The sequence below is a fragment of the Aythya ferina genome (genome assembly GCF_964211825.1).
Source record: "Aythya ferina genome assembly, chromosome: 4".
Taxonomy (NCBI): domain Eukaryota; kingdom Metazoa; phylum Chordata; class Aves; order Anseriformes; family Anatidae; genus Aythya; species Aythya ferina.
The window spans coordinates 68,952,870-68,975,077 of record NC_140300.1 but is presented as its reverse complement, the minus strand read 5'-3'; the positions used below and the strand labels follow the sequence as shown (position 1 = coordinate 68,975,077).

The 22,208-nt window shown below is 39.3% G+C and overlaps 2 long non-coding RNA genes across 2 annotated transcripts in view; one reads left to right on the top strand and one right to left on the bottom strand.

The window, feature by feature from the left end:
* The window catches only part of LOC311436854, a 131,157-nt gene extending 122,643 nt beyond the window's left edge, over positions 1-8,514 (top strand). Inside the window, exon 3 of the long non-coding RNA XR_014693128.1 lies at positions 8,053-8,514. This is a non-coding gene — a long non-coding RNA (uncharacterized lncRNA). The remainder of the gene's footprint in view (positions 1-8,052) is intronic.
* The window catches only part of LOC311436853, a 291,205-nt gene that overhangs the window by 6,825 nt on the left and 262,172 nt on the right, over positions 1-22,208 (bottom strand). The window lies entirely within an intron of this gene.

Here is a 22,208-nt window from a genome sequence, read left to right as displayed (position 1 = left end):
CTGTTTCAGGACAAACTAATGAGTTACATTTGTTTCTCACACTCCAATGCAGATATCCAATAATCAAATGTTCTCTCACCGCTATGCTGATCCTTCCTTACTTCCAGAAAAGCCTGCTGTTTTTCAGTGGACAGCACAATCCCAAAATAGAAGTGTCTCTCCAGCTCCAGGTCCTACCCTGTTCCCTCATCCAGCTCTACACACTTTAGATGGTATGGTCCCATCATATTTTACCCTGCTTATCTTCCATGTTGTGAGATTATCTGCAACAACTCTTGCTGGGAAATGCTCAGTATCACCTCTCAGTAAATTCAGTGTGCTGAGAATGGGGCTTTAATAAAGTATATTGTTATTTGTACTGCCATAGCTCTTTCAAACCCCAGGAAGAGTCTGACCTTGCATTTTACACTCCACAAACATCCCCTATCCCTTTTAATATCTTTATTGATGACTTGGCTGAGGGAATTGAGTGCACCCTCAGTAAATATGCAAATGATACCAAGCTGGGGGGAAGTGTCAATCTGCCAGAGGGTAGGAAGGCCCTGCAGAGGGACCTGGACATGTCGTATCAATTGGCAGAGGTCAATGGATGAGGTTCAACATGGCTAAGTGCACTTTGGCTTGCATCAAGTGCACTAAGGCCTGCACTTTGGCCACAGCAACCCCATGCAGTGCTACAAGCTTAGGGCAGAGTGGCTGGAAAGCTGTGCAGAGGAAAAGGACCTGGGGGTGCTGATTGATGCTCGCCTGAACATGAGCAGTGTGCCTAGGTGGCCAAGAAGGCCAATGGCATCTTGGCTTTTATCAGGAGTAGTGCAGCCAGCAGGACCAGGGAGGTAATTGTCCCCCTGTGCTCTGCTCTGGTGAGGCTGCACCTTGAGCACTGTGTTCAGCTTTGGGCCCCTCACTACCAGAAGGATATCGAGGCCCTGGAGCATGTCCAGAGAAGGGCTAAGAAGCTGGTGAAGGGCCTGGAGCAAAAGTCCTGTGAGGAGAGGCTGAGGGAGCTGGGGGTGTTTAGTCTGGAGAAGAGGAGGCTCAGGGGAGACCTCATTGCTCTCTGCAACTATCTGAAAGGACGTCTGGGGGTTGGCCTCTTCTCGCAGATAACTAGTGATAGGACAAGAGTGAGTGGCCTCAAGTTGCACCAGGGGAGGTTCAGGTTGAAAATTAGGAGACGTTTCTTCTCAGAAAGAACATTCAGGCACTGGGATGGGTTTGCCCAGAGAGGTGGTGGAGTCACTGTCCCTGGGGGTGTTTAGGGAAAGGCTGGATGTGGTAACTTTGGGACATGGTTTAGTGGGTGATATTGGTAGTAGGGGATGGTTGGTGCAGATGATCTTGGAAGTCTTTTCCAACCTTAATGATTCTATGATTCTGTGATTACAGCCCTATTTAGAGCCTCAGGTTCAAATCAAAAATAAGTCATTGTTGGGCAAAACATTTTGTAAACATTTGCAAAAATAAAACACCACACCCTGAAGAGCCTATATCCCAGGACGTGTGACATGCATAAGGAGAGCAGAGAAGGCTGAAGTCAAATTCATTATACATCTCATACTCATTTACAGCTTTTCTGCTCATCATAAATACACATAAAAAGTGTTGAAACTCCCCATCTGTGCCTTAAAATATTACACAGGGCCTGAGGGTACACCTCGAAGATAAGATTGCAGTGACAACTGTAGGGACATTGCAGGCTGGAGGGGCTCTGAGAGGCAAGAAAGGCCGGTGGCTGCACACCTGAGGAGCTCGGAGGAGGGAGGCCATGTCAGGTGGCGGCCATGTCAGGTGGCGGCCAGAGGGCAACAATTGCCCTCATGAAGCATAGGAGTGGAGAGGGAGCTGCCACTGCCCTCGGTCCTGGGCATGGTGTGTGTGTGTTTTCGGGGGTAGCAAACCATAGCCCTCTCCCCTCTCACTGCAGGCCTGCCAGCTCTTGGAGTCGTGTCCAAACCAGCGTCATATTAAATTTGTGCTGAGGGGAATTTGCCAAGACTGATTTCTTCAGCTGCTAGGGATGGTGGCTGGTGATTATGCGCTGCATTCCTCTGCATTCAGAATGTTCCTGTCTGATTTTACAGGGAATTTGGAGGCAGTTGTGGTCTTGAAAAGCTTAGCCTTCCTCAAAGTATTCAGAGAAGAATTCAGATTTGAAGGGCTTACCTAAAAGAAAGCTCCAGAGCTTCTGTGGCTACCCCCCGTCTCATAATATACATATAATATTTTTAGTTTAGCTTCAAATAATGAGTTGTTCTTCCTGAAAGGATTTCAGTACAAAGACAAAGGTGATACAGTTATAACAGCCTCATACCCTCCCTTCTGCAAGGATTTTTTTTCTTCTCACTAGGGAGGCAGAAAACAGGTATATAACAAAAATAATGCTAGCACTGCAATTCAAAGATGCAGTAACACATTCAAGAATAGGTGCCTTAGTGAGTGTGCGAAATTACAGATGTACCTGTTAGGTTTGTACAGTAACTGGCAGAAGCTGCAGTGTGCAAGACAGAACAAGAGGCAAGAAAAGAGATTAAAAAGCCTTAATGTACAAGGATTCCATTTCATGCCATTGTCATGCTGGTGTTACATATTATTCTGGATGGTGTTGTATGTTACGCTGGATGCCATGCAGTGTCTCTAAACAATGTTATATACCCTATAAGTTAAAATAATGGTTCAGTGCAAGTCGTAAGAGTGTTAACCTACATTGAAGTCAAGGGCCCTTTAGTTTTCAATCTATGCTCTCCCAGAAATGCTCATTTTAACTCCTAGTAGCAAATACTTTCTGCCTCAGAGGAGCTGCATGGCTCTCTAAGTGGCAAAAATTGTAAGCTTTGTTGTAAATGAAGCATGGGATACACTGTCAATACAAGCTATCCAAAACATAATGAGAGTATTTAAATATTTTATGATTTTTTTCCAATGTTCTATCAGAGATTGAACGCTGGAGTGAGGCATAAGTGAGAGCGACTTACCAGATGAAGAACATAATGAATGTCTCTCATAAAAATGAATATTTAAACAGTGTAGTTAGTTGTATTATAATTGTTCAACCTCAACATGATACCGTGATGTTTCACTATTCTTTCCTCCAGTACAATTCTAATCTGAATGTTATATATATAAACTGTAGTGAATAAGAATCCATCAGGCATGGCATCAGCTCTTAGAAATGTAACCCTTTGGACAGCCAGGATGTTTGATTTAACCACAAGCTGTGGATACTGTATATATGTATTTTAATGCCAAACCAAGAGGAATCACCAGTAAAACTTCTATTGCCCTGAGTGGAAATCTTTACCGAGAGGAAAATATCAGTAGACTGTTCCAGTATGAAGCTGCACCTGCATGGTCCTTCATGCCTCTGCACCATTTCACTAAAGAAAAAAAGAAAAAAGTGGACTTTCACTGAATGTGGATATGTACATACATGTACATACACACACATGCACATAGAGCTATGGAAAGCCTATTGCAGGCAACAAAAATACTTCTACCTATTTTAGTGCAACTAAAGCATTAAATCTGTAAGTAAGGGCAATTGATAACATTAGACATTTAGCAGCAAATTTAGTTAACACTTCTTTCCTTTGAAGCATCAGCTGTCACCGTATTCAGCAGAACTTTTGCAGTCAGTTGTTAAACTAGCAGCATATTTATCCTCCTAGAGTATTGAATTAACTGGCTTTTGAGGACCACCTTGCTTGAACAGCTTGTGCAGTTACAGGTCAACCTTGGTGCTAAAATCAGAAGACAGCTCTGAAATCTGTGTCTGTGCATGCTAGGTGTGAACCTTCCCTGCATGTATGAATGATACCAATGTGCAATATCTTTTTATTCTGTGTGGATGGTTGAAGGAGTGTATATAGAGGAACTACCCTAAGACACTGTTTTTCTGATGACCAGAAGAAACAGTGCTGTGCCTTTTGGCTTCTACAACTCCTTCATTCCCAGAAGGTGGCAATCAGGAGCATTATTATTCTTGAGCCTATCATGAGATTTAATATTTTAAATGTTTAAATACTGTATTTGTCCAATGCTTGTCAGCAAGGCATATTAAAGGAGAGAGTGATGAAGAATGTGGAAAGATTTTACTTGTTCTTTTTTATGAAGATGGTGTTTCAACTTCATTTTATTCATCTAGAATAACATACGTAAGGTTTTAGAAAGAAGGTAAAATAGGAATTCTGTGGGTTTGGAGCAGCAGTTTGGTGGGAGCTAGCTGATTTTGAACCAATTTTACTACACTTGATCCATATTCACTAGAAGCAAGTTATTTATTGAAACCTCTTCTCGCTTCTCTCCATTTTAAAGATTTCAGTGTAGTTTTAAGGATTACAGTTTTGTTCTGGGTTTGTTACATTAATTTTTTATTTGGTGAACAGAGTGGTAGACAGGAAGAGGAACACACAAGTGGAACATTTAAATTAACTGAAACACATTTGAAAATATGTTTGAAAATATGTAAGCCTGTTAGTTAAGACAAAAAATAGAAAATCCCCAAAGTCTATCAGTTTAGGATTTTCTTCTTAGAAGATTTTTATTTTAATGAAATCTCTGCAAGCACTAATCCACAGTACTGAACAGGGCATTTTGTTTCATTTAATTGATTTTCTTTATTGCAGCCAAGTTGGTGAAAGATTGAAAGTCATCTATTGTGCATGTGTAAATACCTTAAGAATCCTTTTTAATATGCACAGCGATTAGCTTATTAACAAATTCAGACTACAAAATGATATAGCATTTTGAGATGCGATTCCAGTTATTTGCATAATAACTAATCACCTGAGCATGGCTTTACTTCAGCCTATTTACCCCCCAAAATGGGCAAGATTATTAGCATGTTTGTCTGTATTTATAGCACTTCTACTGCCATGGTTATGTGTTGTTTGGTTTAGCTATTCAAGACTGAAGAATAGAGCAGTGCCATTGCTATAGCTAGCGGTAAAGCTAAGTGTGCAAGCATCAGAGAAATCAGCCAAAGCCAGGTCTCACTAGAGCTTTTTCTATTTATATCTCTTAACTAATGCTTTGTAAAAGGTCTTTGTGTGTCATCAGTGGTGTTGCATTGAAGAAGGCAGGTCTGGAAAATCTTCAGGCCTCTACAAGGCAAAAGGAGTGCTTGATGAAGTCAGCCGAAGAATATTTATATGTAATACTTATATATTCTTTGTATTCTCCATAAATTTCTTCATATGCTCCTACAAAGCGTTCAGAGCCTCTCAGTTCCCTGTTGCTCTGGTGAAGTATGAGAATTTCTCAGCTCTAGGAAGCATTATACTCATGTAGGCTTTGCAGTCAGTACACTCCCCTGCTTCACTAGTGCATTTAGTTACCCCCAAATATAGTTTTTATTCTGTGCCACGAATACAGTCCCTTAAATGCACAAGACAGAAGGCAGTGTGAAAAGCCTCTATTCCTCCTGAGCATTGGAAGTGACTGAGTAACATGTAAGTGAGAGAATGAAACATTACCATGCGTGAACTGTGAGGAGATGTACAGAGAAAAAGCAAGAGTGAATTTTGGAGCAGATTAAAAGAGACGTGTGATAAAGATAAGTGATGCCAAGAGAAAAGAGAGAGGTGGAGAGTTAAAGGACAGCAAAGACTTTCCTTAAAAATAGTAAAGGGAAACCAAAGTACGTGACCAAAACTGCTAAGAGATGAGAAAAAAAAAAATCACCATCCATTACAAGCGACATTACACAGCTGCAGAACTCTCTACAGGTAGGACGCTTAGTATGAGTCAAAGATAGCTGCAGCAATTACGAAATGAACTTATGATTAATTTATGAAGTTGCATGTGTTCTTCTGTGAGTTAAAGCATTTGATTGAAACCTTACATTTAATATATTATAGGCAAATGTACACAATTTTAGCCAAGGACCTTCTTGTTCTACTTACTTTTATCTATGGTAGATGTAATTTCACATCTAACTCAAACATTTCTGACAGCATGAGAGCATGATACATAAATTCTATAGCTATTTATTTTTAGATATGGCAGTTACTTATTTCCTTGTGCAGATCAGGTTAGAAACCATTGGATAGTAGAAACTAATTCTTGGATTTAGATTAAACACTGCAGATCGGACTCTTCCACCTAAATTCTTACAGGAGGGTATAATTTTAGACTTGAAATAACTGCTGACACCTCCAAAAGTCTTTCAGCTCATGTTTCACTGAATAGATCTTATTGTCTGATCATGTTAGCAATAACTTTGATAACTACTCTTTTAATCTATGCTAATAAAGTTGTATTTTCATATCAGATAATTATCTTATTCCACAAAATAATTTGACAATATACATAATAACATTTTAAGTTCATTATATAATAATGGTCTTAATATTTATTTACAACTTCTACATGTTTTATTTTTATAGGGATTTGTACTCATTATATTAAGTCAAATCTTCAGCAAATGTAACGTGCTATAGGTCTGGGGAAGCTATGGAGGTAAATCTATTTAAAACACTTAAGGATCTGGCCTTTATTTCTGTATTTTAACATCATTTACTTTACAAGTGTACATATCTGGCCTTTATTTCTGTATTTTAACATCATTTACTTTACAAGTGTACATAAGCTGACTCTTGGCTGGGAGCTTTACTTTGTTTCATAGGTGGCTAGTAAGAAGGGGTTTTGTGGGGGATTTCTTTTCTATTTTGTCTCAAAAGGCCCTGTTGAGGAAAGAGAAAATGAACTAAATAATTATTCTAGTACTGGATCTTGTTAAGAATAATCTTTCATGCTGCTGCTGTCTGATTCTTCAATGTGATCTCCAGAACTTCTCTAACTTTATTAGAGAACAATGTCAGTGCTTCCACAGTGCAAGGCTGATGTGCTTTTACAGATTATTTCCCCAAAATTACATTTGTTTAGCATTTTTTTTTTCCTTTTGGTTTTGGATTTACTCAATATCCAGCCCTTTTCTTACTCCAGTTTGAAATCTCAGAGTTTTCTATCTTCAGTATCATCTGCAGGGCTAACAGCAACAAAGTATGAGGAAGAACTAAGCAAACAAATGATAATTAAAAAAAAAAAAAAAAATCACCCCAAAAGATCATGTGTACAAATCCCCAAACAATAATTACTTGAAAAAGACTGTGTGGTTGTTTTGACAGCCATGTCCATTAACATTCAGGGATGAGGAGTCTGAATTTCAACAGATGCCCTGAGAAGCAGAGAATCGGGGATTATTTGGATTTGAGGTACAGCAACAGGCCACGGCTGTTCTAAATGGTTATCAGAGTGATTTATTACAAACTGAGTTGCAAGGTACAAATAACCTTAGAGGGTTGCAAGAGAAAGAGAGATCAGGGAAATGCTTATCTTGGTGTCATGGATACCTCCTTAGGCCACCCTCAGCAGCTTTTCCAAGCTCTTGAATTTTACTTTTGATGCTTGAAACCAGGAGTTATGCAAAGGATCTTCCATACAGCACATATTGTATTATGAGCATGTCATCCTACCCTAAGTGACCAGGCAACACCAGGAAACAAGTGGTATTTCTGGACAAAAATGCCTACAGCATGCTCTGACCATTACAGCAAGTGTTTGCAGGTCTGGTCATATGATGAATCTCACCATGATTCTTTATGGCCCCATCAAACAGAGAAAGAAGGATCAGGTTTGTATTGCGTCTGTATAACTCATTTTACACCAGCTTTATTAAGACTGCAGTATCATAACTTCTCACATTTTTGCCTGCTGTCACCTAATAATGCCAGTTTTCATAGCTCATAAATTCAAAACAACAAACTACTTCTAAACTTTACGGAGATAAAAGTACAGGCAAGCACAAAGCCTGGCACTTATTTTTTTTCCTAATATTTGTATTCTAGGTTTTCAGAAAACCTAGATAAAAGGGTTTCCTTAACAATGCACTTTGATTTGCAATTCAGGACCATAGAGTCAGTCATGTAAATTTCAAAATGCAGCCTATCGTATTACTGCCTGTACAAATCACTTTAGCCTGTGGTCTCTTGACAAGTGTCAAGCATGGCTCTTGATGCCAGTTTTTGGAAACCCGGTGTATGTGTGTTTCAGAGCCCAGGACCTGTCGTGGACACCAATACACTCCCACCAACAGAGCCTGAGTCACTTGCTGAACTTGGTCTCTTGTTATTACCCAAAATAACAACGTCCTGCAGCATCCTACCATGTAGCATCATCCCTAATGTGAAGAGCTCACTGGCCTAATTACCTGCCAACATCTCTATATGTTCTGTGTCTTCTGCTCATGTGGAAGAAATACTTGTGGAGTCTTGGTGCTACAGGACCATGAGGTCTCTGGAGCGAGACCCTCTCTCCAGATTCATTCCTCCTGGCTACTGAATAGACATCAGATGACAACACAATTTGGCTGTTTCTGACCTAGATTGCTACTTGCAACCCTTTTTGTGCTATTTTTCATCTCCCGAGCCATCTGGCCCCTGTTGCAAGATACCTGCAGATGTATTAATAAACCAGTCTAATAGAGCTGTACATATTAAAAATACAGCAGAAGCAGCTGGTTGGTGTTTGTTGTAAGCTTTCTTTTTTCCCTAATGCTTCAGCCACCGTAATTTAAAGTCCTAAGCCAGTTCCTTTGAGGAAAAGAACAGGTTTTATTTCTCTTCTACCTGCAAAACAAAATACATCCATCTTTCATAAATGAAGGTTGTCATTGAAATGGAAGTTATAAGGAGCATAAATGTCATCTCCTGCCTGGAGTAGAAACCTTAAGTTTAGCTCTGGAACAGCACTGTCACTTCATTTTATTACAATATCCCCTCCTGACAGGTCTTATATTAATTGCACCAGATTGTCTGCCGTGTGCTCATTTGTTTGTTTTCTCTTAACTACGAGCATTTGAATGACTTTCAGAGTACTTTGCTTTCTTTCAGATACAAGTGAGGTCAGAGAGAAACAAAATACCTGTTAATGGAGTTTATATTGTAGGGTATTAATTCTAGTGATCAAACTAGTGCTCTTTGGGATAATGCTCATGATTTTTTCAAAGTGGGCCTGCAGATATAATGCTATATAAACCAACAGATAGGAAAATTTGGCTGTACACAAGGAAATAGAATATACAAAATTTATTCTATAGGCCTTTGCCAAGCTCCCCAGCTGCGTGAGAAAGCTCAGAAACTACCATTAAAAAACAAAACCAAAACCAAAACCTGAATGCTATCCTTAGGGTGCATTGAAAAACATCTGAAAACAACAACAGCAAAAACCACCAAAACCACCACAAAACAACAAAACACCACAACAGCAAAAACCCAGCATGCAATGAACATACACACCGTGCATTGTCCAAGCAAGGTTTTTTCAGCTTGACAGAATGGCTGTTTCAGCTTCTCTCACCTCTCATGGTTTACTCTAACTACACCAGCATTCAAAACATGATGCAAAGATAAAGAGTAAAGCAGAGGTATGGGATCTAAGAATCCCCAAACAGTAAATTACTAACACCAGTAATTAAAGTCCAAAAAGTCAAAGACTAAGTAAATTAGTTGTAGTAGAGTGTGAGGCGTGGGGGTGGTGGAAAGAAGGCAAAAAACAAGACAAAACCTAAAATGTTACCTGGGTCAGGTAGCAAGTATCTGAAGATATTTAAAGCAAAAAAACAAACAAAATATAACTTTAAAAAAAAAAGCCTCTTACATTTAAACACAGCTACACTTCTGAAAGCCCACATGAAATGATCTTGCAGTTTTAAAAATGACTTGCAGAGGTGTGTGTGGAGGTGGAAAAACAAAGTTTTGCCCAGATAATCACAGAAATTTTAAACTGTTTCCAACTTTGTCCCAGTACAATGTATGAAAGGATACAAAATGGAATTGCTTGTGAGATAAACCGTAAAAGCCTTCAAGAGCTTACGTAGAAGTAGTTGGAAGTAATTGGAATATGTAGAAGTCTAGTTGGTAAGAGAAGTAATTGCATTTTGACACCTGCCAATAACATGCATGTCGATCTAGCAAAATGAACATACAGTTTTCTCAAGGGAAAAGCAACAACAGCAACAGCAACAAACAGTTATAATTTCTTTGCATATTAAAGAGACATGAATGACATAAAGGAATGCCTCTCTGAGAGAGATGCAGGATCTACGCTGAACAGAACGATGCTGTTATTGCAAACTTTCTTTTGTCACTTTAAAAAGCAACGTAGCATAGCCTGCCTAATTCTGGGAAGAAAAACAAGACACCCTCCTTTCTTCTAACACTTATCTATAAACTTCACTACCACTATCTATAAACTTCCCTGAACTTCACATTGAGTAACTGGCTGCTTCATGTGACGTATTCCAGTAGTGTTTGATAGTTGGTTAACGTGGGTCTCATTATCATACCCTGGGTCAGTCTTTCCTGCTAGTGGACCTTGTATTTTATAACTACGTTACTGTGAAATGTTTCAAGGAAGATAAGTGGTATAATTGAGCATCATACTACAATTGAAATACAATTTGCAATTCTTTAAAGACATATACCTCTGTAAAGTCAGTCATTGATTGAAGTTTTCTTTAAACTCTAAATGTTTATCAGAAATAAGATTTCCCCCATGATCTTATTTTTGCTTGGCATTTTGACAAGGGAAAGATCTCATTCTTTCTCTAGTTAGAAAATCCTTAAGAAACTTAAAGATAAGAAATTGCCTATGATCATACTCTTCTGAGATGACAGAAATCTTGGAATATAAGTTGTTTTGGTTTGTTTTTAATTATGATTTTTTTTTCTCCTTTTTGGGATTTTATCGAAGCTTAGAAGACCTTGAAAGTTGTGGCTAAATATGGTGTTACAAATAACATAGAGACGCTAACATTCAATTTTTGAACCTCTTTCTGGAAGAAAATATCAATTTTGGAATGTGCTTTGTTAATAAGGGAACATCTCCTACAGAACCATGTCTCATAGGACTTGCTTTTCTGCCAATAAGGAACACTGTAGGTTTGTTTCCCTCTGACCTGGCACAAAAATATATCTTTCACTGTACTCATGCATCACATGAAATCATGGAATAAGGCATAACAAATTCTGGATAATCTTTAACCTTCATTTGACTGTTTGCCTGTCTTAATTTTAATCATTCTCACTCACAAGATTACAATGTAAACAGTGCACTCTCACCCTGCCATCGGATGTGTTGAATGTGTCCTGTGAGTAATTTAAAAATGATCAAAAAAAAAAACAAACAAAAAAATGCATTGTATTGTTTGTTGGTTGATTTTGAAGCACTAGATAGCACTGCAGTAGCACAGTACACTCCAATTGACTTGATGATAGACAAATCAAGTCACTTAGCCTCATTGCTGTGTTTATTCATACTTCTGATAAGACTGATCAGGAAAAAAAAAAAATCTAATAACATTTTAAACGACATAAAATAGTGTTTTAAAAAGACATTTTCAGGTTCAAACTGAGGAAACACAGCAATGCATTGGATCTGGGTGTCCCACACCATGCACAGCACTAATGATAATATTCCCCATGCACCAGCAGTGCCACACAGCTCAAAAGCCTAATCAGAGATGTGTTTAGGATGTTTGCACAATGGTTTTCATTGGAAACACCTTTAGATGAACGGCTTGGAAGCTCATTCAGTAAGAGCAGTACATTTTCTTTATCATCGAGCAAATACAGACCAATATATGTGCCTTTGCTCACTTAGTGTTCAGACTAGGTGTTGCAAAGCTGTGTTATGTCGTAATCCCTGAGTTGCCTGTCTGAACCAGCAATTACCAATTCAAGCTCGAAAATGTTCTTACACTGAAAGCAATTCGCAACTAGCATTGCAGATGAAGAGATACCTGTATATTTCTTTGTTGCTGTGTTTCAGCACGTGAAAGACCACCTTGTTATTATCAAAATAATAAATCTTGAAATAGATGCAGTTATCTTAGCATTGATTTGTTTCTGTAAGAACATCCAGCACAATGGAAGTGAACTCATCAGTCTGACTGGAAATGAAACACAGAAAGGACAGGTGACCGTGTCCGTGTGTGTGTGTGTCTGTCTCTAAGCATGTTAGAGGAAAGGGGAGAGCAGCAGCTAGCGGAGGGGAGGAGAATGGAAGGGCATGGCTTGTCTCCCATCCTTTGATTAGAACCTTGCTCATCCAATGGCTCAGTGGTGCCCAGCACGCAGCCCAGCCGTGCTGCCTGGCAGCGTGCGCTCTGCAGGCGCTGGCTCAGCAGGGCTTCTGCTCCACCGCCTTTGTCTGGACACTCGGTCTGCTGGCTCAACACCTCGTGTCACCCGTCCCCCTTTCTCTGATTTAAATAAGTGGTTTTGTTACAGATGCAAGCATAACTCTCTCTATATTACTATAACTATATATACATTTACATGGAATATATATTATCTCACAGGAACATTCACACGGGGAAGGAAAGCAGCAGGACTAAACTTATCCCTGTTGGTATTCTGCTTGCCTCAAAGCTTTTAGTTCCACAGACACACACAAGAAGGTTGAGGCCCATGGATCTCAGTAAATTCATTCAGATTACAATAAAACCCTACAGTCTAAAATTGAGATCTTCCTTAACTTTCCTACAAGTTTTCATTGTCTGATCAGCAACAGTGGCAGAAAGAGAGGGGAAAAAAAAAAGTCTTTGGGAGGGGGGTGGAGAGTACAACTCCACAATCTGTTTTCACTTTGAAAGGGAATTACTAAACTAAACAGAAGCGGCTGATTTTCAATGACACTTACACTTTGGATTCTATAAAGGCACAGAAAACATAGACGCAAAGCACAGCTTGTCCCTGAGATGCTGTGAGTGTTTGATACAGCAAGAGAGAAAGAGAGATGTTGGCTTGCAACAACAATAGCAGGAACAAAAACGGGTTTTATCCAAGATTTTCCAGCACTGTGACTCTTCTTACTCTTGGACAGCAGAAGATAAAGTGCAAGAGAACTGGTGAAACATTATATTTGAGGAAAGAAGTAAAGAAATTATGACAATCAAGAGCTTACTTATTTAGAAGCATATTAAGCAAGAAGATAAGCACGTGTGGCTACTGCACAGCAGTAAGTGACTGCACAAGACACACAGCAATGGAGAGCCAGACACAGCAGAAGCTGCTGGCTGAACTGGTGCAGGAACCAGTAAAACAGCCCAAGGGGAGGAAGCCACGTCACCAGGCTTCCAGCTCTTTTTGCACTCCCCAGCAGAAGGCAGACAGCCATGGCAGGTGCTCAGGGCTGGAGATTTGCTCCAGTAAGTACACTAGGCTGCTGCAGAGACATGCAGTTACAGGGATGCAGGTCTGCCTTGCTTAGTGTGCCTGCTTTTTCTTGTTGGCATTCAGGCAACCAGACTAAAAACAGAGAATGAGCTAAACACATTCCTGGCCTGGGGATAGCCTTGTCCTGATGAGTTTTCTGTAAAGCACCAGATCTAACAGTCTCACCAACCTAACCTTGTTTAGTCCACACAAACAAGTACGCTTCTGAGAACAAATACTAAAATATGTCTGTCCTATTCTTTTATTTTCCTGGATAATTTGAACTATGCCTCCCCCTTTCCTCTCAACCTTTTGGACACTTCCATAGCAGGAGCTTCTGTAAACACAATTTTACCCTTGGCATGCAAGATCCCTGCAGCACATCCTTCTGCTTAGCGTAAGTCCCCAGAACACGTTGTAGAAGGAGCTATGAAAAGATCTATTAAACCTGGAAGTGGAATATATTAATTTGTTGAGGAATAATATCATGGCAGTAGCTTACTTCCTTGGCTGTTGGTAACGTGCAAGGCTTTGTTGCACCATTAACCAGATATTCACCCTTCGCTGCATCCAGTCTGGGAGAGGCAGAAACCCAGAAACCTAGATGGCAATTTGCCTTACCCGAGTTCTCAATTACTTTGTGGAGGTAACTTCCTTACTTCTCTCTCCCAACTACAAAGGATTCAGAGAGCAACAACGCCTAAGGGCATTGATTTAGTGTCTAATGGCAAGCCATACAACACTTTTAAAGTTTAAATTACCTTTTTCATTTGACTGCTTTAATCTCAGCTATTTCTATAGACCTGAAATCTCTATTATTTTTCGCTGTGAAACTTCAACTACATAATCATCACAAGTGAGCTGAAAGATGGACAATGGACAGCAGATAAAACTGACCCCAGATATGAGAAAGATTTTTCTGCTGGGCATAAGAAAATATTTCCATGAATTTGGATTCAAGGTCTCTCTTCATCGACCGTAAATATCAGCCACTTATTAATTCAGTTTGTGTCTATTTAGATTTCTGAAGCTAAATTCTCACATGGCAACCTTTGTGAATTATGATTTCTATCTCTGGTTGGCAAGGGACTCCTATCTGATGAATAATAACATGGCTTCAGTTATTCATTCCTTGATCATTGCTCTGTTGGACTACAACCATACAATATATCCTTAGCAACACAAACTACTTCAAGCACATCAAGCTTGTCTTCTGCTTATGGCAGGCTATAAAACTGTGAATCATTTTATCTTGATCTTTAGCTAGAATTGATATATACTAACGTTACATACATATATCCCCCACAAAGTTGTTTTTTTTTTTTTTTTTTTCTTTAAAGAAGAAAGCCCTTAAGTTCTCCTATAAGAAGGCACTCCACTGCCTGTGCTTTTTTTTTTTTTTTTTTCTGAGAAAAAAAAATCTGATATATGTTTAGCCATGTTTCTATATATGCTTTTCCAATAGGTCGTTAAGAACATAGTTGGTAAAAAGAAATCCAAATTTCCTGTCTACATTCAGCAGCACCAAACCCATGAAGAATCATCATCTAAAAAATGGAGAGCACTTGAAGGCTCTCACCTACAGCCTGCAGCACTGCTGAGGAAGAAAACAGAGTGGTTTTTTGTTTCTGTTTTTTTTTTTTTTTTTTTTTTTTTTTTTTAATTAAACATACAAGGCTGAGGTCTTCCATTACTCTAGATAATATATGCTGGTGGGTTTGCTTGTGCTAGTCTCTGCTTTGCAGAGGTGCGAAGACAAGGAGAAGCAGAAGCTCAGTGGGGACTTGCCTTTTGTTCAGTATTACTGTCACTGTGCAGCTACTGCAAATGCATCACTTGTGGTGAGTCGAGAGAACAAGTTTCATGTTTTTGCACCCAGAAGGTCTCAGCGTATCATTGAATTCAAAATAAATTCATGACATCAAGAAAATCCATCAGCAATCACTGATGATAATTTCTGATTGAGATATTTTCCTGTAGGAGAAGAAATTTTGGCTGCACAGCCCTGTACAGCCAGCTATCAGCTGTCCTCCTCCACTCCCAGGAGCCAACCATTCTCTTACTTTCTTTGTTTGGCAAGCATGAGAGAAAACACAACATAGAATTAAAAGTACTTTGTTGTTGTAGTAGTTGATACACATACAAATTTTGGACTCCTGAGATGCTCAGTGGATGTACCAAATTCAGGTCTGTGCAGCTGTGCCAGAGCCACAGATCTTGGCTGGAGCTCACAAATTGCATGTCAGCAATGGTGATTGCAAGGGGGTTGCCTGCATGTTTCATAGTAAACTTCCCTTCACGGTACTGCGACAGCAAGCATGAAGGCCAACACAACAGAAGATGACAGCAGGAAGCAGGAGAGAAAGGAATATCCCGCTGCTCTACAAATTTTTACTGAAAATTCACCATTTCCAATGGAAAAATGGCTCAGGTGAGAGGTGATAGGTTCTTGCCTATTTAGTTGCCTTTCTTGCCAACTAGATGTTTTTTGAACATCTCTAATCAAGTTTTTAAAATGCTTGAACCGTTCCGTCTTCAAGAGGACAAGTTGTCATATTTGAGAATATACCCGTTTAATGAAGAATAAATCATAGCAAAGTGAAAAAGGTGAAATTAAATGGCTAAAATATCTTCCTACTCAGATGTTAGTCCATTACATCTGGTGTTTTTTGCTTTTTTTTTTTTTTTTTTTTGAAAAACTAGCATCTTTTAAAAGAAATGTGTGGTTTGACTGGATATTGTATCAACACTGAAAATTGTAAGAGTTTCCTTTGATTACTTTGTGAGAAATTAGTTGAAATTCATCGGAGGAAATCAAATAGCATGTCATAGAACAGGTTTACAGATTAAATCTGTTTGGTTCCTTACAGACCTTTGAGGTATAAAATATATTGTATGAACTGCAGACTGTGATCTGAGGAGAGTTGCTTACCACTGGCAAAGTATTGCAAAGTAAATCAATCGTGGCCTGACTTACTTTCTTTTTTTTCTTCTATAACTTTCATAACTGTTAGGAAAACATACAAACTGACCTTTAAAGCAGTTCTTTTTATTTTGTTCTGTAAAACTTTGAAAGCAATTTTAGTTTAAAAAACAAGAAAACTAGTTTAAAAATCTCAAAGGCTACTGTGAAAAGGGACTGCTGTCCTACAGCCAGCTCTATTATGCACTAGACAAAGGGATACAGCTTGCTCTCCTATTCTTGTATTGATTTTGCAGCTGGGAAAATATGAAAACATGCTTCAAGCAGATAAACTCCATACAGGAAAAAAAAAAAAAAAAAAAAAAAAAAAAAGGATTAAATAAACCCACAACATCTAGTATTCTGACTGCAGGTGTACTTATTGTAAGTGACCGATAAGAATTTTCAAGTTTAAAAAATTAGAATAAATAAATTAATTAAGAAGTTACAGATGGCAAAACCAGGAGTGCTAGAGAACCCACCACTTAGTAATGTTACTTTACCAGCAATTAGTGCAATATTCAATCAACAGGGCCCTTGAGTCCCATGTTCTCTTCTCCTATCCCCTTTCTTCCTCCTTACTGCAAAGATACAATATGCAAACAGGCAATCATCCAAATGGCATTGGTTATAAAAGGGAAATGCATACATACATATAATTGTTAATTGGTTCTATAACTAAAACCCATCTGTATGCTTGCACAGCTACCTGGGGCATGATGATTTCCTCTACAGCTAAGCATGGGGAAGGAGATCTGTTGAGAAATTCTCCAGTTATGCTGTTACTTATTGTTTATAGGTGAGTATAGCTGGGCATCTTCTTCTAAGGAGGCAGGGTCACCTCACCAGGGAGGAAGAGGTGTAGATCAAAAGTAGAGTGGGGATATCCAGCACTTCAAAGGCCTGAAGAAACCAGGGTAAAAATGACACAAACTGCGATTTATGTGCCTTTTTAATGCTCTTTCTGTACATATTGACTATTCTATAAAAAGAAGGTGCCAGCCACAAAGTCAGATGCTGATGCAGAAAGGAGCAGTTCCTACAGCCTTGTTTCTGCTGGCAGTCTCACATAGCCCAAGGGCAGGACATGGACACTCTCCAGGAGCAGCAGCACGTGTCTGGGACAGAGTATTCCTGAAAGAAGTCTACAAAGGGGCTGCAGAAGAATCCCTCCTATGTGCTAGAAATCTTATCAGTCAGAATGCAGAAGTGTCCAATAGGCAGTTTATTTTTCAACTTTTTAAGAAATACAAGATCATAAAGCATGTTATGGATTATAAGCAATATATGGATTACATTTTATAAGAGGTGCCAGGTAACTATTACTGCTGTTACTACAGTTTATATAAACTTCAGAGACTCTGGCTCTCATTTTAGGAGAGCATTTACATTTAAACCAGCCCTTGGAGTGTTTCAACAAAACAAGCATTGCTTGCTATAAGTATTTTTTTCCCAAATGCATCTCTGTGTCTGAGAATTAGCTATTTCTAAACTACGAAGTCAAGACTGCCTTTTCATATCTACATATGCACATGTAAATTTGTATATAAAGGGATGTGAGTAAAATTGTCAGATAGGAACAGTGAAAATAAACGTACATGACACAAGTATAATAGCTGCAAGTATAATAGTCCATAGTGCATAATCTGAAGGCTGATAGCTCCTGTAATGCGCAGAACGCATGAAACAGCTCCCTGGAGTAGCCTAACCCCTGTCAAGCACATTACACAAAAACCACTGCTGGAAAAGAACCTTTTATCTTCACGTATTTAAAGCAAAATAATAACAAAAGTATTTCTGCTCTAGAAAACACATTAATATCTTAAATTAGAGGTTGTTCCCAGCTGCTGTTTGCAGTCCCAGCCACCCTGCAAGCTGTACTCCCCACAGGAAGGCCAAGGGGGGCAGAAGGCCATGCTCACACCACCTTCACCGAGACTGCACCGTTGTGCTGCAGCCAAAAACCTGGCAAAGAAAAGACCCTTCACTCTCAAGGACAGTGGGAAGGCTCCTGGAAAATGGCAACTGCATTAGTGAGAAAAAGACAAAAAAGAGACCAAGAAATAATGCATGGAAAAAAAAAAAAAATCTAGTTTTCTTGGAAAAATACAGAACGTTAGTTATATCAGGAGACTAAAGTTATGATAAATGTTGAGCCATATACATAAAATGTGTACCCTCCCTACGTATACTTTGCAGAGTTACCAATAAACATAACGGAGAGCTCTAATGTTAATTTATAGGGCACATGCAAATTTTTGGATTTCAAATTTTTTTCACTGAAACGAAACTTGGCTTACTTTAGCTTATTTATTCTAATAATAAACAAATAAATAAATAAACAAATAAATAAAAATAACAATTAAAAAAAAGATGATATTAGAACTGTAGCTATAGAAGTAATCCAAGTGTGTGGGTCATGCAACATATCTGCAGTTTTTGTGAGGCCATTATATCTTTTTCTTTGGAGACCACTCTGTCTCTCTGGAAACAGGAGCTTGTCACAGAACTACCTGTTTTGGTTGGTTGGTTGGATGGGTTTGTGGGTCGCACTGATCACACACCAGGCTTGAGTAGGAAATTCCAGTCACCCAAAGGGGTATTCCATGCCATGTGGTGTCATGCTGGACAATAAAAGGGGGGAGTTAGCTGGGGGAGGATGCTGCTGTTCAGGGACAGGCTGCGCTTTGGTTAGCAGGTGGTGAGCAATTGCTTCGTGCTTCACTTGTTCTGTGTGTGTGTATACAGATATATATATATCAATATATATGTATTGGTTTATTATTATTATTATTTTCCCTTCCTTTTCTGTCCTATCAAACTGTCTTTATCTCAACCCACGGGTTTTACCTTTTTTCCAGTTTCCACCCCCAGCCCACTGGCATGGCAATATGTGAGCAAATCGCTGTGTGGTGCTTAGCTGCCTGCCAGGTTAAACCACAACAGTTTTTTTTAAACAAAGTCCATGCTAAGCAAAAAGTAATCAGGTGCACTATGAAGATAGCACAGTTAACCTTGGAAAATATAATTGTCTACAGTCATCCAAAGTTGCTATACTCTTCAGCAACCAGATTACAATTTTGCTAAAGTAATTTCATTGTAAACACTCAAATAATGCGTGCAAATGCCAAGAGCAAGACTGCCAATATACTTCAGTAACAGACCACTGCCACTGTCAGGCAGTCAATTTGTATTTGTATCCATTTAAAAGCTGCCATGGAAATGAGAGGTAATGGTGCCACTATTGAATTAGATATTTTTAATTATTTCTAGTACTTAACCATCTTTATCAATGCATGGATTATGTCTGAATATGCGAATATACTGCACTTGTGAATGTCATGCAAGTCTTTGGGGATGCAGTCTTGCAGAAGGCTGGGGAAGATGAAGAACTTTTCACTCTCAAGTCTATCAGAAGCTTATCTGGAAAAATAAAACTGTGTGCTGGGGCTTTCAATTCAGGTTTATCAACCTGTTATAGCCCAGACAGGTTGGATCAAAGATAAGAGAAAACTGAAGGCAGAATGATCAATAACAATAAGGTAACACTAATGAATGCAAATATCTTCTGCAAGTAGATGTTTTATTCCCATAGGTGCGCAAATATAAAGAAGAGGTAATTAAATTTCTGTATTAACTATCAATTGTTTACAACAATGAACAGCACAGAGACATCTTGTCAGTGGGCAAACATTTGCAGCCAAAAACGGTCTGTAATGCTACAGATCAGATCGGGATTGCTTGGCTACTCTGTCCAGACCACACAGGGATGCTTTTAAAGTTTTGATCTCTCTTATTGGAGCACTATTTTTTCCTTCAGTCTTGTGATGAAAATTCTCTCTTCACTGTACCAGCTGTGAAGCATGATTTGAAATTTGACATGGATCTGCAGTCACACAAAGGAAGCAAGACCAAGCTTTCAATTCTTACGGTCAGTGGGAGGGAATCAAATACCCTGGCCTTGCAGTGAAAGAGAGCTGCTAGGTTGCAGGTTGAAAGCTGTAGGTTGAAGGTTTTAAACTCATTCTGACTAATATGCTCCTGTCTTTGCAGAAAATGTGAAATAGATTCCCAAACATTATGAGGAAGAAATATTTGTCTCTTCGTGCAAGCAGGACAGTGACTGTCCTCTGAACATCAAAAACTCTGTATACGATGCTTCAACAAATCCAAAATATTAGAAGACAATTTTTTTTCTTCAGAACCCATATTAAATTCCTAAGTATGTGACCTGACTTTAAAGGTACTTAGATATTTTACTAATTTATCTGATTAAAAAAAAAAAAAAAAGTGCAGAAATGCTGCTTGGCAGTAACTCAGTAACTTGCTCATCAATTGAACTAGTTTTCAGATTCATATAACGCACACATGGTTTTCTGATTTTAGCTATTGCTTTATCAAATTGTATGATTCACCACTGAAGTCACAGCTGACTTGTGAGCCATTAAAAACACTGGACTGAATGAATTTACTTTGTTGTAAACAAAGGCCTATGACTTTTATTTTATTTTATTTTATTTTATTTTATTTTATTTTATTTTATTTTATTTTATTTTACTCATTTTGAAATTTCCAATCCCTTTTCCATCAGGTTGTATATGTTTTTGAGCAATGATATAGAAAAACAAGCACACACACATTCAGCCAAGAATGCAGTTAAGGTATTTTAAAGCTGAAGAACAGATGGAGATGATCTGACAAGGTGGGGCAAGAGTGTTCTGGGCAGCAAGCTGGCTGGGTATTTTAGCAGGGCTTTGAGCTAGATTCAGTGAGGGAAGGGTATGCACCCCTGAGTGATGGGAATGAACCTGGGAACACTGTCCCCTTGGGAAGCAACAGGGAAATACTTGTGAATTGTCCCAAAGGAGCTAGGAAAGATTCCTCTGAAAAGGTGATAGAGCCGATAGCCCAGCTGAAGTGCTTCTACACCAACGCACAAAGCATGGGAAACGAGCAGGAGGCATTGGAAGTCACAGTGCAAGTAGGAATGTGATCTAATTACTATTACAGACACGTGGTGGGACAAATCACACCCCTGGAATCAAGGACTACAAGCTTTTCAGAAGAGACAGGCAGGGAAGGAGGAACAGGGGTGTTGCTCTCTATGTTGAGAAATGGAAAGATTGCAAAGGGATGCCTCTGAGAAACAGGCAGGTAGAGAGCTTGAGGGTAAAAGTTAAGGACTGGACCAACAAAGGACACCTTGTGGCAGGGGTCTTCTCCAGGCTCAAGGGAGAGTACTCCCTTGATATCTCCTGATAGAGTACTTCAACCAACTCCTGTCTGTTGGAAAAGCCACACAGCAGGCTGTCAGCAATCCAGGAGACTCCTTGAGTACATTGAGGATAACTTCCTGGTTGAGGTATTAGACAAACCAACCAGAGGAGAAGTGTTACTGGGCCTGTTGCTCACCAGTGAAACTCATTGAAGAGGTTAAGATCGGAAGCAGTCTGGGCTGCAGTGATCACGTCCTGGTTGGGTTTGTGATCTCAGGGAATATGGACCAGGCAAAGAGCAAAGTCAGGACTCTGGACTTGTGAAGAGAGAACTTCCAGCTGTTTAAACACCTAGTGGATGAGATCCCCTGGAACACTGTCCTTAGGGACAGAAGAGCTGAACAGAGCTGGCAACTCTTTAAGGATGCTTTTCTTAGAGAGCAAGAACTCTCCATCCCCATGTGTGAGAAATTGAGGGCAGGAAACTGGGATGGCTGTGCAAGGACCTGTTGGGCAAAATGAGGCACAAGAAAGAAATGCACAAGAAGTGGGAACAGGGACGTATGGCCTCGGAAGAGTACAGGGATGCTGTCCAGATGTGCAGGGATGGGATCTGGAAAGTCAAGGTACTGATGGAAGTGACCTTGGCAAGGGATGCAGGTGTGCCCAAGGACTTTTTCTTGAAAGGAAGATGTCCAGGTGCTAGAGTCCATCACCAGGTGTTCAGCCCCTGATTCCCCATGATATTTAAATTCTCATTTAAAAATCATCTCTCCTTCATTTACACATCTAAGTATCACTTAATTTATACCT